Source organism: Salvia splendens, chromosome 19, assembly GCF_004379255.2.
Source record: "Salvia splendens isolate huo1 chromosome 19, SspV2, whole genome shotgun sequence".
NCBI lineage: Eukaryota > Viridiplantae > Streptophyta > Magnoliopsida > Lamiales > Lamiaceae > Salvia > Salvia splendens.
The window spans coordinates 13,622,739-13,639,031 of record NC_056050.1 but is presented as its reverse complement, the minus strand read 5'-3'; the positions used below and the strand labels follow the sequence as shown (position 1 = coordinate 13,639,031).

At 37.7% G+C, this 16,293-nt stretch overlaps 2 pseudogenes; both read left to right on the top strand.

The window, feature by feature from the left end:
• The first annotated feature begins 345 nt into the window (after positions 1 to 345).
• LOC121779855 lies at positions 346 to 6,419 on the top strand (annotated as a pseudogene).
• Positions 6,420 to 9,289: 2,870 nt separating this feature from the next.
• Positions 9,290 to 15,495, top strand: LOC121779047 (annotated as a pseudogene).
• Positions 15,496 to 16,293: the final 798 nt, after the last annotated feature.

Genomic DNA, 16,293 nt, shown 5'->3' with positions numbered 1-16,293 from the left:
ATTCGGTTTTGAATTTATTTGCACATGTTTTATTTCCTTTCTTTTTCTATTTTGTATTTATTTTTACTACTAATCTTTTATTCTATTTAAATCATACTCTTTTATCTTTATTTACATATAATTTAAAAATCTTATGTCCCGTGCATAGCACGCGTATTTTAAAAGAGAAACACTGGTCTCTACATAGCTAATTTAAAATATATTAAAACACACCAATCACTTATAAATTTTACTTGGAAAATGGGCTTCTTAAATTTGTATCGGGCCAGGGCAAGGGCCCTAATTTGTGTGCGATAAAATCCCGAAACCCTAACCCCCAATTCAATTGTGATTCCAACCGCCGCCATGACCACCAGATTCAAGAAGAACCGCAAGAAGCGCGGCCATGTGAGCGCTGGCCATGGTAGAATCGGCAAGCACAGGAAGCATCCCGGGGGTCGCGGAAACGCCGGAGGAATGCATCACCACCGCATCCTCTTGTTGCATGCATGATCATTCATGCGTAAAATGCATGCAACACAAGATAGCGAGCTATAAAGGAAGTCGTTGGAAGTTGGGAGTTAAGTAGGAGTTAGTTGCTGTGTAACTAACTCAAGCCAGCTGGCAATCATCACGTGAGATATGACGTGTTGCAGCCAATGAGAGTCGAGCACGTGGATGTTAGTTAGTTAAGTGAGCTAAGATGAAGAGTATAAGTAGAGGAGTTGCTTATTTCTTTCGGTTATGTCGAGTATAGTGTTGAATTGTAAATCGGAGCTTAGATCGTGGATCTAGTTCCTCCTCTTCGTTTGATTGTTTCTATCGTGTAAACTTCTTGTTGATTCAATAATACGATCCTCGATTGTTCATTCAAGAGTTGCCTTGCGTATTATCGCTGAGTTCGGCAATGCCGAACTAAGAGAGGGAGACCGAGAAGAAGTCGCTGAGTTCGGCAGTGACGAGCTAAGATAGGGAAGCTACGAGCTCGGATCGTAACAAGGGAGACCGAGAAGAAGTCACTGAGTTCGGCAGTGACGAGCTAAGATAGGGAAGCTACGAGCTCGGATCGTAACATGTGGTATCCAGAGCAGTCGATCTCCGGAAACTGGAACGGTGACGCGAGGCGCTGAAATGGAGAAGAAAATGGCGGAATTGATGGATCAGAAGTTAAGTGAGCGTGATCAAGTCATTCATGAGCAGGAAATCCAAATTTTGGAATTGAGGCAAGCAATCGCTACGATTAATTTGCAGAATCAGAAAAACAACGCAGCAATGGATAATGGTGAAGGAAGTAGCGAAGGAAAATCAGATTGGGGAAGATCTACTCGATATGAGTTTCCTAAATTTGATGGTGAAGGATTTGAAGGTTGGATGATGAGAGCTGAATATTTTTTTCAAGTAGCAAGGGTACCAGAGGCGGAGAAAGTAAAGGTAGCAGCAATTCATATGGAAGGAAAAGCTCTCCAATGGCATAGAGGATTTTTGACTCTACATGGAAATGAGGCGTATGTTGATTGGAGATATTACATCTCGTGCGTAGCAGCTCGCTTTGGAGCTCATGCTTTTGAGGATCCGCTTGCAGATCTGAGGAATCTCAAACAAAAAGGTACGCTACAATCATACATGGATACTTTTGATGAGTTGTATCCGAGAGCTAGTATAAGAGAGGATCAAGCACTTAGTTTTTTCTTATCTGGACTTATTGATGAACTACAAATGCCAGTGAGAATGTTTAAACCTAAGAGCTTGGCTGAGGCTTACTCATTAGCTAAATTGCAAGAACTAACTGTGAAGGCTTTAGGAATTAAGCCTAAGGTGATGCAGAGTAATGTGTATTCTAATAGCAGTTATTACTCGAGTAGTAAGCCTCTGGCAGTCACCACTAATAGTAAACCTGTGGTGAATACTAACAATTGGAGTGGAGGTAATAAGGAGCCTAATCGTTTGGGTGGTGTTAGAGCTAGCACTAATCTATCACCCAAAGAAATGGATGAAAAAAGAGCTAGGAAGGAGTGTTTCTGGTGCACTGAAAAATTCACTCCTAATCATCAATGTTCTAAGAGGAAATTTTATGTTATACAACTGATTGAGCTGGGAGACACAGCAGAAAGTGAGGAACAAGCAGATTTGGCAGATGAAACAAGGGATGGTGAAGAACCGGATCTCCAGCTGTCTTTACATGCTGTTTGGGGTAAGAATGGACCTCAACTGATGAGGATTAGGGGAATCTGTCAGAAAAAGGCTTTAAAGATCTTAATTGATACTGGGAGTACTCATAACTTCTTGAGTTCCAGAGTAGCTAAAAAGATTAAGTGTGAACTCACTGCAGTGAGCTCTAAGGCTGTAGAGGTTGCTAATGGACAACTACTGCAATGCAATCAGAAATGTAGTAACCTTGAGTGGGAAATGCAGGGAGCAACATTTCAAGCTGAGGTCTATCTTATTCATTTAGAAACTTATGATTTGATATTGGGTGGTGCTTGGTTGTCTACCTTGGGTGAGATTACATGGGATTTCAACAAGCTGACTATGCAATTCAAATTATCTGGTGCGGTTGTGAAGTTGCAAGGAGAGCTATGGTCACCAAAATCTGATCAATTACATTGTTTACATATCTGCAACCTGCAAGAAAAAGATGAAAATGAAAGAAAGATCAGCCAGCTGATGCCTTCAATAGAAGAGGAAATTTCCTTCTGTTATGAGATCAGTACAGAGGAAATATGGCCAGAACTTAAACTGATATTGGATGAGAATGAAGCCATATTTGCAGAGCCAAGTTCATTACCACCACCGAGGGAGCAAGATCACAAAATCATTTTGAAAGAGGGGTCTAATGCTGTCAACATAAGGCCCTATAAATATGCTTCCAAACAGAAAGATATCATTGAAACTATGATTGATGAAATGCTGAAATCTGGAGTTATAAGGCATAGTGAGAGTTCCTTTGCTAGCCCTATTGTTTTAGTCAAGAAGAAGGACTCATCATGGCGCATGTGTGTGGATTATAGAGCTTTAAATGCTATCACGGTTAAGGATAAATATCCTATACCGGTTATTGAGGAGCTTTTGGATGAGTTGGGTGGGGCTACTTGGTTTTCTAAAATTGATCTACGGTCTGGCTATTGGCAAGTTCGAATGAGGCTGGAGGACATCCATAAAACAGCCTTCAAAACTCACTCCGGTCACTATGAATTTTTAGTGATGCCATTTGGATTAACAAATGCTCCGGCCACCTTTCAAAACTTGATGAATTCTGTCTTCAGAGAGCATTTGAGGAAATTTATTTTGGTTTTCTTTGATGACATCTTGATCTATAGCAAAAGTAAGGAAGACCATGAGTTTCACTTGAAGGCTATGATGAACTTAATGAAGCAGCACAGCCTTCTAGCTAAGAAGTCTAAATGTAGTTTTGGGTGTAGAAGGGTGGAATACTTGGGACATGTCATTTCTGCTGATGGTGTTGCTACTGATGAAGCCAAGATAGCAGCGGTTAAGAATTGGCCAAGACCAAAAACGATTAAACATGTTAGAAGCTTCTTGGGTTTAACTGGATATTATAGGCGATTTGTATACAATTATGGAGTCATTGCTAAACCATTGATAGAGGTGACAAAAGGTGCTGCATTTAGTTGGCCTGAGGAAGCACAAGAGGCTTTTGATAAATTAAAAAGTGCTATGATATCTGCACCAGTTTTAGCTTTACCCGATTTCTCCAAGGAGTTTGTAGTTGAAACAGACGCATCTGGAGTGGGTATTGGTGCTGTACTAATGCAGGAGAAACATCCTATAGCTTTTATCAGCAAAGCCTTAACTCCTAAACATCAAGCCCTGTCTGTGTATGAAAAAGAACTCTTGGCTATCTTGATGGCAGTAAAAAAATGGTATTACTACCTGCAATGTAGGAGGTTTATAATCCTAACTGATCATCAGAGCCTCAAATATTTGGTTGAGCAGAAGTTGACAACTCCAACTCAACAAGCTTGGATGACAAAACTTATGCAATTCGATTATGAGATAAGGTACAAGAAAGGATGTGATAATGCAGTGGCTGATGCCTTATCTAGGGTGCCAGAATCTATGATATTTGCTCTAACTTCTCTTATAATTCCCTTGGAATTAATTGAGCAGATTAAGGAATCTTGGAAAGCAGATCAACAAATTCAATTAATTTTGAATGCAAAACAGACTGATACTACTTCTCACCCTAAATTTAGCTGGAAAAATGGTGAGTTAAGGAGAAATGGCAGACTTGTAGTTGGAAATGATGTATTCTTGAAGGCCAAAATTCTAACTATATTCCATGAGTCTGCAACAGCTGGCCATTCGGGTGTGTTGGGAACTTACAAGAGGATCTCTGCCTTGTGTTATTGGCCTAAAATGATGAAGGATGTTAAAGAATTTGTGAGGATGTGTGTGACTTGCCAAAGATATAAACCAAGCACTACTTCCCCGGCTGGATTACTTCAACCCCTGCCTATGCCTGCTGCAATTTTTACTGATATCACTATGGATTTCATAGAGGCTTTACCTACTTCGCATGGAAAAGACACTATATTTGTGGTGGTAGACCGGTTGAGTAAGTATGCTCATTTTATGGCTTTGTCCCATCCTTTTACAGCCAAGAAAGTAGCAGAAATATTCATGGATTTTGTTTTCAAATTACATGGCATGCCTGCTAAAATTGTGAGTGATCGAGGTGCTGTGTTTGTGGGAGCTTTCTGGAAGGAGTTTATGACTTTATTGGGTGTGGAATTGCTATATTCTACAGCCTATCACCCTGAGACCGATGGACAATCTGAGGTTGTTAATAGATGTTTACAATGTTATTTGAGATGCTCTATGGGAGAGAAACCACACTCTTGGGTTCAATGGCTGGGATTAGCCGAATATTGGTACAACACTACTTATCACTCGAGTATTCGGATGACTCCCTTTGAAGCATTATATGGATTTCCACCTCCTTTACATGTCCCATACCTACCTGGGGATTCAGATATTGAAGCTATAGACATTGCTTTGAGAGATAGAGAGGAGATGATTGTCATATTAAAGAAAAATATTGAGAAAGCTGCAGCAAGAATGAAGAAACAAGCTGATCTTCATCGTTTTGACAGAGAGTTTCAGATTGGTGATTGGGTTTGGCTGAAGCTTCAAGACTATAGGCAGAAATCTATTCGGGGCAAACACCACAAGTTTGAAGCTAAGTTTTTTGGACCATATCAGATCGTGGATAGAATGGGGAAGGTAGCTTATAAGCTGAATTTACCCTCATCAGCTGCTATACATGATGTCTTTCATGTTTCATTACTGAAGGCCGCTGCACCTCCTCTCGGGCCTATTTCAGATCTACCATCTACATCTCATATCAATGATGCTATACCACAAGCGATTCTGGATAGAAAAATGGTGAAGCGACACAATCAAGCGGCTACAAAATGGCTGATCCATTGGAAAGATAGATCCCCTGCCGATGCTTCTTGGGAATTCGCGGACGTGATCACCGAGCGTTTCCCTTGGTTCCTTGAGGACAAGGAACCTTAAGTCGGGGGTATTGTTGCATGCATGATCATTCATGCGTAAAATGCATGCAACACAAGATAGCGAGCTATAAAGGAAGTCGTTGGAAGTTGGGAGTTAAGTAGGAGTTAGTTGCTGTGTAACTAACTCAAGCCAGCTGGCAATCATCACGTGAGATATGACGTGTTGCAGCCAATGAGAGTCGAGCACGTGGATGTTAGTTAGTTAAGTGAGCTAAGATGAAGAGTATAAGTAGAGGAGTTGCTTATTTCTTTCGGTTATGTCGAGTATAGTGTTGAATTGTAAATCGGAGCTTAGATCGTGGATCTAGTTCCTCCTCTTCGTTTGATTGTTTCTATCGTGTAAACTTCTTGTTGATTCAATAATACGATCCTCGATTGTTCATTCAAGAGTTGCCTTGCGTATTATCGCTGAGTTCGGCAATGCCGAACTAAGAGAGGGAGACCGAGAAGAAGTCGCTGAGTTCGGCAGTGACGAGCTAAGATAGGGAAGCTACGAGCTCGGATCGTAACAAGGGAGACCGAGAAGAAGTCACTGAGTTCGGCAGTGACGAGCTAAGATAGGGAAGCTACGAGCTCGGATCGTAACACCTCTTCGACAAGTACCATCCTGGCTACTTCGGCAAGGTTGGTATGCGCTACTTCCATCGCCTGCGCAACAAGTTCCACTGCCCCACCGTCAACATCGACCGCCTCTGGTCGCTGGTGCCGCAAGAGGTCAAGGACAAGGCGTCCAAGGACAACGCGCCTCTCATTGACGTCACGCAGTTCGGCTACTTCAAGGTCCTCGGCAAGGGATTGCTTCCGGAGGGGAAGCCGGTCCTTCTCAAGGCTAAGCTCGTCTCCAAGAACGCCGAGAAGAAGATCAAGGAAGCTGGCGGCGCCGTCGTGCTCACTGCTTGAATTAGGGTTTTGTTTTTTAATTTTGCTTTTGAATGAATTTATCGTTTTATACTCTAATTGGATGCTTTCGTGTTTTGAATATTGGATCACATTTATAAGATTTTGAGATATTCCAGACTTCTTCTATGAATGTGCTGATATTTTTCACTTCGATGCTGATTAGAATAAGATGATGCCATGCTTGAATTTTGTTAAGTCGATTTCATAAAATGCATTTGATTTGTGGTTTGATTTACAAAGATTGAAACTTGGATGTTGTTAAATACTATAGTATTTTGCTTGACAAATATTTGACCCCTTACCATCACTTCACTATAAATCCTTGTATGTAGTAAATTATTGTTTATTGTGTTTACGGGATGTTTACATGTTTTATTTTTTTCAACACCAGCCAACCAGCCTTGTTAGATGCATGGTATTGAGAATTTGAAGGTCCTTTGCATTTCTCAAACAGATTTTCCCAACAATTGAAGGCTATTTCATGTCCACTTTTGATTTCGTTTTTGGGCAGCAAGAGTGCCTTTTTTGCTATACTGTTGATTTCTATTTTGATGTTTGTAGTGAAGATGCGAATGATCACTGTGTTAGATTTTTGGTCTTGGCTTCTGGATATTTCATATTCTTATCTCTATAGAATAAAAACGTTAATTACTCTATATTATTGCCCTGCTAAAAAATAGGAGAAGAAGCTATATGTTAGAGAGAAAATCTCATGTTAAGTCATATACTCCCTCCGTTCCCTCATAGTTGAGGCCGAACTCAGCACGGTGTTTAAGAAATGGATATTTAGTGTGTTAAAATAGATAAAAAAAAAGTAAGAGAAGAAAAAGTAGAGGCAATAGAGGAGAAAGTGAATAAAGTTTGTTCATAGAATTTCATCCCTAGATGATTTATCAACCCTACCAAACATGTCATTAGTGTCTTAAGTAGATAGATAAAAAGTAGGGATGTCAATCGGGCCAACCCGTTCGGGTTGTCGAGCCATTCGGGTACGGGCTATTCGGGTTATGATTTTTTCGGGTTATAAAAGTTCGACCCTAACCCTAACCCTTTGGGTTTCGGGCTAACCCACTGGGTTATTCGGGCCAATGCGTATTTTTAATTCTTTAATATTTTCAAAAACTAATACGTATTTTAAATTTTCTTTAATTATATACATATTTTTTAATTAATCATTCAACAATGATATACATATTTTTAATTTTCTTAAATATTTTTAAAAAAGATTAAGTTATTTAAATTTAAATAACTTATTCATTACATAATTATTTACAAAATATCTATCAATAGTATGTTTATGTATTTAAAACATAAATCAACACTTTGTTTCAAAATTCAAACATAAATCAATTCGTAGAAAATTAAATAAAATTTTCATAACGTGAGAGGTGCATCGTAGATGTAACAAAAATATTTTGAATTGTTAAAGAGTGAATTATCAAGATGCTAGCTAATTGGAGTAACTCTAAGTTTTCTTGAATTATGATTGGTCAAATTTAATTTATTCCAGCTGTAAATAAGTCAAATAATAATTTATCTTTGTTTTAAGAATCATCAAAGTACGCATAATTCAATGACGAAGCGGCCTCAAAACACTTTGCACTATTATATTTGAAATATACTAAAAGAAAGCTTTTATATACGGGTATTTATGAATCCATTAACCACATGGTGATTTTTTCGTGATCTTATATAGTCAGTTGACGTATTTGGATTTTGCATGGTTTTAGAGAGTTGTCTCGGATGATTTTGATTATATTTCTATATTTTGGTATGTTTATATGTTTGTTGAGAAATGATAGAAAATTGATTAGAAAATGTACACAAAATATGTGGATGTGCAGCAGCCTTGTTTGAGTCAATGTTTCTCGCGATTTTGAAGTCTGGTAAACCTCTAATACATATCATTCTCTTCGTCTTCGAAAGAGCTTCGCGTGGATATATTGCACGCCTCAATCGGAGCTTTGTAGAAAAAGTTATGACCGTTACAAAAACTGCTCGTTGTGCAGAAGCCTTCAACCCGACGGGCCGACCCGTAACCCGAACTGGGTTAGCCCGCCTAACCCGACAACCCGAATGGGTCAGCCCGAATGGCCCGATTTTAAATTCGGGCTGCGAAATTACAACCCTAACCCTGTATTTTTATCGGGTTATTCGGGCCGGCCCGCGGGTTCGGGTTACATTGACATCCCTAATAAAAAGTAAGAGGAAGAAAAAAATAGAGAGAAAAGAGTAGAAAGTGAATAAAGTAGAGAAAATAAAAGTAAGAAAGTAAATGGATATTTAGTGTGTTAAGTAGATAGTCAAGAGTGAGAAAAAAGTTGAGAAAATAGAGTTGAAAGTGAATAAAGTAGAGATGATCAAGTAAGAGATAGTAAAGTAAGAGCGAGAAAAAGTGTATATTATATATGGAAATGACTCAACTAAGAACTAATTTTTCAAAATGGAAAAATAACTCCACTATGAGAGAACGCATGGAGTAAAAATTGTGGGAGAATCGATCACCTATTAAGAATCGCATGAAATTAATTTCCGAAGAAAGAACTTAGTGTTATTCTGATTTTTAATGTTATTTTGTTTGAATAAAAAAATCGGCTGTTTTGGAAAGATGATATTACCTTATGGCTTTTGTGGGAGTGGTTCATTGCTAGATTGATGATTACCATTTTCTTAGTATTTTTTTTTCATGTGAATTTTACACTTGATAGCAAAATCAACCATCATTTTTCATAATCTCACTTATAAAAAAGAGTTGATATATTGATCCAATTGAATAGACTTCCAAAGGATAAGAAAGATGCCTAGGAGCAAAAAGGACATGATTTTTTATATTTATTTTCTATTTTTAGAAGAGGAAGATAAGAATAGTAATGGAGCAGCTTCAAATGGTTTTGGAGATGGAGACGACGAAGATGACGATGATTGATGAAGACATCTCGGCACAAGTCCTATCGTTGGTTGAGTCGACGCTTCTTGGCTGAACAATTTGAAAACTAAACACAAGGTCTTTGTTTGTTTTCCGATCCAAAAAAGCTTCAAAACAATAATTCTTCACTCGGTCAGTTACTAGCAATGTTTTAAAAACCGAACCGGCAAGCGAACCGGCGACGTTACTGGTTCAAGGTTCAACCGGTCCAACCGGTCGAACCACCGGTCTAACCGTTTTACTGTTGCAAATATATATAAAAATATATTAAATTTTGTAAATTATTTACAATTAATAATATATCACAAAACATTAAACCTTATAGATAATTAGTGATGTATAAATATAAATAATATTAAAATTGAGTAAATATATTCAGATATATATATATATATATATATATATATATATATATTTAATATTAGTTAGTCTAGATAAAAAATTTAATATTTCATGTACTAAAATAGATAATGTTTATATTAATTTAAGAAAATTTATTTCGTAAAATAATATATAATTAAATATGAATTAAGTACTTATTAATTAGTTTAGATAAGATTATTCATTCATGTCAATAGCTAGGGTATATAAATTAAGCATATAATATAAAAAATTTATTTATAGTAAATAATGAATCTTATATAGTACAAATAATAATATAGGTGGTAAGTAGAGCATCATTAAAATATAAAGGATGATAATTATATATATTATAATTAACAATTATATTAAAGAATAATAAAATTAAAATGAATTATTAGTTTTTGTAGATAAAAATAATGGTTAATGTATAAAAATATTTAATGTTCAGATTATTCAATGAGCCCATGTGGTGGAGTGGTAGAGGTCTTCTTAACTAGAAGAGAGGTCATGAGTTCTACCTCTACCAACAACAAATTTTAAAAAATTTTGAAAAAAAAATAGAACACCGGTTTCCGGTTCACTGTCCAACCGGTCCGACCGGCCGGTTCCACCGGTTCACGGCGGTTCAATGCAGTAGTGGTTTAAAGGGGTGAACCGGACCGGACTACCTACCGGTTCGCGGTCCGACCGGTCGAACCGGCCGGTCTAGTCCGGTTTTTAAAACATTGGTTACTAGGTTGTATAGGGCAAGCGGAGTCGAACCAACATAGCCTAAAAGCCCCATAGTGTTAGTTGAATCTACCATGACCACCCTCTCCATTAGTCGAATACTCACTCTATTCCCTCATAGTTGAGTCATTTTTCCATTTTGGGAAGTTCCTTCATAGTAGAGTCATTTCTATATATAATAATAATGTTCACACTCTTACTTTACTCTCTCTACTTTATTCACTTTCTACTCTATTCTCTCTACTTTTTCCTCTCTCTTATTTTTTTTATCTTTCCACCCTATTACACTAAACATTCATTTCTTAAACTCCATGCCGAAAAGTTCTGCCTTAACTATAAGGGGACGGAGGGAGTATTTAATACTCCCTCGTCCCATAATAAGAGTCGCACTTTGTCATTTTGGTCCATCTCACAATAAGAGTCACACTTCATTTTTACCATAAATGGTAAGTAGGTCTCACATTCCACTTCACTCACTTCACTCACATTTTATTATAAAACCATATAAAAAAGTGAGTCTCATATTCCACTAACTTTTTCAACCCATTATTCTTTATATTTCTTAAAATTCGTAGCCACAATAAGAGTGACTCCTATTGTGGGACGGAGGGAGTACTTCCTTTGCCCCACTCTAAGTGAAGCATTTCGTATTTGACACAATATTTTATGCAATTTTATTTTTTGAGTTGGGTGGATAACATAAAGTAAGAATGAGAACAAAGTAGAAATAACAATGTTTTCATTTTAAGAATGTGTCAATTAGAGTGGAATATCCAAATAATGGAAAATGTCACTTAGAATGAGATGAGGAAGTACATTAGTCCCAAATTAAAGGTTTGTCGTGCAGTGGCATGGTTTCGTCCAACCTTAACCAAATGGTCAAAGGCAATGTCCCACCCATCGAGGTGCTTACAAATCAGCATGGAGAATAGTCACCGGATCCACCGATGGAAGTGCTTATGTGCGGGATACCCGAGTCGGTATCGGGTATACCCAACTTGCTAGCGGGGCAAGTATTAAGAAGCAACTTTGTGCATGTACATGTTGTCGGCTCGTCAGGTGCAGGGTACACACGAATATCCAATTTTATAGGTTTATATTATTTGGGAAGTGCTTTGGAATTAGAAGTTATCGTAAGAAAATAAAACTTTTGGGTCGGTTAATAGTATTCCCTCTATTTCATAGTAGTAGAGGCATTTCTTTTCGATACGTGATTTAAGAAAAAATATGTTAAATGAGTTAAGTAAAGGAAGAATAAAGTAGAAATGAAAAAGGTAAAGAGATGAAGAGAGAATAAAGTAAGACAGAGTAAAGTGAAAGTAAGAAAGTAAGAAAGAGTAAAGTAAGTGAGAAGAAATGTATTTGACTTTTACTAAAAAGGAAAATGACTCAACTACTATGGAACGTACCGAAATGACAAAATGACTCCACTACTATAGAACGAGGGGAATAATAAATTTTTCCCTCTTAAGCAATGTGCTCTATTTTCCATTAACAACACATAACTAATCCCTTTGTCCCAGCTAAGGTAACACATTTCTTAGCCGGCACAAAATTTTAGGAGCTATTGGTTAATGTGTTTAATAGGAGACAGAAAAGTTGGGCGTAAGTATTAAAATAGAGAGGGAGAGAGAGAAATGAATATTTTAATAGGAGTGAGAAAAAGTGGTTGGATATATTAATTGGAGAGAGAAAATTTCTTAAAAAAAGAAGTGTGTCATTGGGGATGGGGCGGACACAGAAAAATGTAACATTAGGGGCTGTATATTCAAATTTTGTATGAGATAAAAATTTTTCTATATTTTATTATTTTGATGGGGGCTTTTACACTTCATTTTACACAAAATACTAACAAAATCATAATATTATATAGCTAAAATAATGAAAAAAAATTAGTTGGGGAAGGGCTCAAGCCCCTCCTTAATCATATGTGTGTCCGCCCACCGATGGATCCTCTGTTGTGTCTGGGTGCTATGTAGGGCTGGCAAGTCGTGCGGATTGGGTCGTTATCGGGTCAACCTGATAATGACCCAACCCAATAAGGCCTAACCTGAACCCGACCTGTTAAGGAAACTGTAAATCTGAACACGAACCCGACCTGCTACCTTCAAATCCGAACACGACCCGCACCCGACACGAACCCGTTATCGACACGATATAATATGGGTTGACACGACACGATAACAACCCGAACATGATATTACACGATTAAAACCTAATATTACACGATTAAACCTTAATTTTTAACCTAATTTACACAATTAAAATTCGTTTTATACTATTTAAACCTAATTTATAAGAAATTAAAACATTAAAGTAATATATATATTTTTAAATAATAATAAAAATAATAATAATATTTCTTAATGGGTTACCCGTATCCGACCCGCATCCGACCCGAACCCAACCCGAAATTATCGGGTTCTTAATGGGTCAACCCGATAAGGACACGGATCCAATAAGACTTGACTCCAACCCAATAATTTCGTGCGGATTCGTGTCGGATTATCGTGTCGTGTCGAAAATTGCCAGCCCTAGTGCTATGCACCAAAAACGACGTCGTCCATCCCCTTAATTCCCCAACTCCTTTGTCCTTTCCCTTACCTTCATTTCCGTTTCCTTTTTTTCCTTTAGTGACTTAATTTTCTATTCCCTTTAGTGATACACTTGCATATAATTTATTTATTCCAACTTTAGTTATTATCTAAATAAAAAGGTTATTCTTGCATCAAATTCCTTTTAATTTCCTTAGGCAAACATGCCGGTTCCTAGCACCGAAAACTTTTTTTTTTGTTTTATTTATCTATTTTTCATGTAACACTTCCACATAATATTTTCGAATTTAATGACCAATGGTATTAGATATAATGTAGAAGGATACATGATAAGTTTTTTTATTTAAATAAGCTTTATAATTTATAAAAGCTTCCATGCGCAAATATAAGAATTTTCATTTTGATAATATTCTATACTCCCTCCCTCCCTCCCTCCGTCCCCAAAAGTTATGCATTTTGGGTCCACACTGATTTTAATGCAAAATTGATAAAGTAAGAGAGATGTAAAGAGAAAAAAAATAAATAAAATATTATTGGTGGAGAATGAGTTTCATCTCATTAGAGAAAAAAGAGTATCCAAAATTAGAAAATGCATATTCTGGAAGGACGAACTAAAAATGAAAGAGTGCATATTCTTGTGGGACGGAGGAGTAGTTTTTATACTCATTGAGTCCTTGTGTAGAAATCTTTAATAAAGTCCAACTTATTGTTTTGCCTTTATGTACTTCTAAAGTACTAATCTCTCCGTCCGCCGTTAAATGTTCCATTTTTTCATTTTCCGTTCGCCAATGAATGTCTCATTTCATTTTTACGTTATTTCGTAAGTGGTACATTCTACTAACTCATTCCACTCACATTTTAAGATAAAACCAATATAAAGTTAAAAATTTCTTAAAACCTGTGGCAGTCATATATGAGACATTTATGTATGGACGAAGGGAGTACTTGTATAAAATATTATGAAAATTCTGTGGGGAAAATAAAAATTATAAATAATCCCTTTAAATGCATACCATTAAAAATATTTGTTTATGTTTTTGTTTTAGAAATAAAGAAAAGCATCATGACAATTTTAAACTTTTAATTAACCTTTTTAAATGTGAAGAAGACTAAAATAAAATAGTTTAAACACACAGTGACAATGTAATCCAGTAAAAATTTGGAACTTTTATTGAAATATAGAGTACAAATATAATAGTATTAAAAAAGTTTGGAAGTCATGTATAAGCAATGAAAAAAAAATGAAACGGAAATGAAGGTAAAGGACTAAAGGAAAAAGGAGTTGGGAATTAATGGGATGGACGACGTCGTTTTGGTCGGCTGTGTGGGACGGCAGAGGATCCATACAAATTAAAAAGGAAAACGTAGCATTCCAAGTACTGATTGAATTTACATAGTTGTGGTCCAAAATATCAGACTTAAATTTTCAACAATAGATTAGAGACAACTGCAATTCAGCGCGTAATCTTTAACCATGAAATTAGCCTTGGCACAAAATTTTCCCCAAATCCTGCATATCCATTACCCAAATTTCCCCGCTCCGACCACCGCCACCCACCGCCCCATCCCCATCAAATTCCGCCTCTCCCCGCTCAATCAGCCACCAAATCATCATCCTCCGACGACGGAATCCCAGTTGAGCACGTCAAAACCCTAGTAAAATTCAAATCCAAGTCTCCCGGCCGGCGGACCACCCTCTCGCCGGCTCCCGCCTCGACGCCCCTGGCAACATCCACAGCATCTCCTATCTCTTCAAATCCCTAACCAATGCCTACTTCGACGTCTTCGCCACTTTCCCCCCACTCCTTCCGCCCGGTCCAATTGCAATCCTAGGCTTCGGAGCAGGATCCGCCGCCCGAATCATCCTCGACCTCCACCCCGACGCCGCCATCCACGGCTGGGAGCTCGATCCCTCCGTCCTCGCCGTCTCCCGAGAGTACTTCGGCCTCGAGAAGAAATACTCGGAGCGGCTGAAGATCTACATGGGCAACGCGCTGAATGCCGGCGAGAAGGAGAAATTCGCTGGGATTCTGATCGATTTGTTCAGCAAAGGCTGCGTGATTCCGGAATTGCAGGACGCGGCGACGTGGGAGAAGCTGAGGAGAAGTTTGAGGAAGGGCGGGAGGATGATGGTGAATGTGGGCGGGAGCTGCGTGGAGCCGGAGGATATACGGAGAGATGGGAAGGTTATAATGGAGGAGACGTTGAGGGCGATGTACGAGGTGTTCGGGCGCGATGTGTACGTGCTGAGCCTCGATAATCGAAAGGATGATAGTGCGGTTGCGATGACGGGAGGAATGCCTGACACCGCCGAGTGGAGGAAGAAGCTGCCGCGGCCGTTGATGTTCTATGTTGATATGTGGAAGCCTTATGAAAATGCATGTTAGGTGTTTGTTGATTTGCTTCAACCAATGACTGATTTTGTGCTGACAAAGTACTCCATTTTCTTTAGTACTAATATGTTATCTTGGTTGGAATAAATTAAAAGTAAATATCTCAGGAATATACTCCATATACTTGTCAGTTAAAGATTGGTATCTGCTCATTAACCGTGCTCGGTTTTTGGTTTTAGTTAACTGAAGTTCCGGTAAGGGGGCATTGAGTTTGTCAAACAATAATCTTTGATAGCCACAACACAAATCATGTTAAATAAATTAATGCATGCCTGAAGAGAGGGTATAATAAGCAGACAAATTTAATTTCGAGAACCAACCTAAAGCACGGATAGTACGCCGTATCTGCTCTTTGAAGTATAGGAGCACTTGAAGTTCCAAAAAATCCCATCTTTATACACTAAATTATTAAAAATAATAATATCAGCCAATGAAATTGTGCAATTTGGCACAATCTCATTGGCTGAGTGGTGAGAGTGGAGGAGAGACCTTTCGATCTGTTTGAAGAGAGAAAACAACCTATGTCAAAGAGAGAGACTCATGTATTGAATAAATTTTTTTTAATTAGTTTAATGATGTGGCGGTCAATCTCATCGGTCCATGAGGTCGACCGCCACATCATTAAACTAATTTTAAAAAAAATTATTCAATACATGAGTCTCTCTCTGACATAGGTTGCCTTCTCTCTTCAAACTGATCGAAAGGTCTCTCCCCCACTCTCACCACTCAGCCAATGAGATTGTGCCAAATGGCACAATTTCATTGGCTGATATTATTTTTAATAATTTATATATCTTTAATATATATTATATTAAAAAATTATACCAAAATTCATAATTTTTCTTCCTCGATAAATATAGACCACATTTGCTATAGTTTTGCACACAAAAAAAATATCATCTTTTCTC